We start from the raw sequence: 2,187 nt of genomic DNA, 5'->3' as shown, positions 1-2,187 counted from the left end.
GAGGGAGAGAGAGAACGGGATGCTCTGTAGTCTTGTTTTGTCCGATGGATGACTCACACGTGTGCCCATAAGACCGCCAATGCGGTCCCTTACAGGTTCTTTGCAGCGCCCCTTCGGCCCTTAGCTGTAAACCCTTTCATTCCTATTACTATACCTCCATTCATAATATCTTCCTTCCATCTTGCTATCCACCCTTTCCTAAAAATTATTTCAAAGTGCAACTGTGAGGTTTTCCTCCTGTTTCACCTTTCAAGCCTACCTACTCTCAATTTTCCTTTGCAGCGCTGAATGACCTCATAAGTCCCAGTGCTTGGCCTTTCGCTTAAACTCTATATTCAATTCCATTCTATGTTCCATCACACCCATTCACGCACACTTTACCGTTTACCCCAGTCCAAGCCTTTCTAGGTATCCCTCTCCTTCGTCTTAGCATTTATGAAATTATTGTGCATTCTGTAGACTAGTCATTCATCGCCATTTATTTTCTCATGACTGAACCATCGTAAAGTACACTGATCCTTTCTTTCACTTATGCCAGCATTTTTACCACTTTCTACTATATAATCATTTCTCAGCCTACCAATTCCAATGCCGCATGTATTTTCCCATCTTGGCTTGCTTAGACAATTCAATTCTCCTCCCCTTCTTTTGTACATCACCCGCTGCCCTTGTTGTTTCACCTATTCCTATTTATGTGTAGTTATTTACTTATTCTACATCATCTACTATAGAAACTATCAACAATATAAATTATTAGATTGTAAACCTCGCTTTTATTTGGGTCTTCTTGTAATGAGAAATATTCTCTGTATTTGCAGAGCCTGGACTTATTCCTTACCGCAGGAATAACTAAAACTGAAGCTAATTTCAGTGATGTTGCATTTTCCTTTGCAAGATTCCGTAAAAATTTATCAGAAAACTTTGTCTCATCTGCCACCAAACAATGGAATGACCTTCCGAGGCTCACCAAAAACCAGTGGAGCTTCCCAAGTTAAAAAATTGATTTTTTTTCTAGATCGAACAAGCATGAATCTGCCATTGCGATGTCAAAGGTCACCATGTAATGAAGAACCAGTACCTCTTATGAAATGAAAAGATTATTTTTCTTTTTTGATAAATCCTGAACAGAATGATCATCAAAAGCGAACACATCGGGATATAAGAGAACAATGCCTTAACCTTGAGAGAGAGAGAGAGAGAGAGAGAGAGAGAGAGAGAGAGAGAGAGAGAGAGAGAGAGATGCATTTTTTTTCTGCCAGATAAAATCAGTCGTGCAATTTCGCAGCATTCTTTATGTCTAGGTACTTCGTCCTTGTGTTGTTTCGCAACCAGGCAATCGAAACAACCTGTTAATTAAAAACTGATGTAAGATGTATTAGGCTTGTGCATTGTTTCCAGAATGCTAACGGTTGAAAATATACTTCTGAGTTTCCTTCTTCTTCCAAATACATATAGAAGAACCAGGGAGAACGAAAATGAGAGAGAGAGAGAGAGAGAGAGAGAGAGAGAGAGAGAGAGAGAGAGAGAGAGAGAGAGAGAGAGAGGATCTTATTTAAGAGTAAAAGGTTGTGGAATGACCTCAGCATTCGGGTGCTGAAGTAAACACATGGATTAAACAGGGATTAAATATTTATAGTAAGTAGACATTTCTTTAAACAGCCTATGCGTAAGTTTAGTCTGAAGATCATATTTTAGATAGAATGTACAAAAAGAAAAAAAAATGTGAAGTCTTTGGGAAATTTAGCAAATGAAAAAACATAGTATGAACTGTAGTATTATAAGAGATAACCCCATGTAAGGCATAACATTCAGTTCTGCTTGTCTGTTTTTTTCGATATTATGGTCACTTGTGTGTTGTTTACTGGTGAGGCTTGCAGGGATTAATTAGCTTGTGAGCTGCAGATGTATCTTTATTTATACATATATATGCCCAAGTACAGTCATACAGTAGAATATTGTTATTGTATGTATGTGCTTTAAAGTATACAGGCTTTTCATACACGATTCTTGTGCTGAAGTATACATACATACACTCCCACATAAATGCACACACACATATATATTATACATATATATATATATATATATATATATATATATATATATATATATATTAAAGTTAAGTATACCTTAGTTTTACCAGACCATTGGGCTGATTAACAGCTCTCCTACTGGCCCGAAGGAGGA

This window comes from Macrobrachium rosenbergii, chromosome 4, assembly GCF_040412425.1.
Source record: "Macrobrachium rosenbergii isolate ZJJX-2024 chromosome 4, ASM4041242v1, whole genome shotgun sequence".
Taxonomy (NCBI): domain Eukaryota; kingdom Metazoa; phylum Arthropoda; class Malacostraca; order Decapoda; family Palaemonidae; genus Macrobrachium; species Macrobrachium rosenbergii.
The sequence above is the reverse complement of the archived record's forward strand: the minus strand, read 5'-3'. Positions refer to the sequence as shown.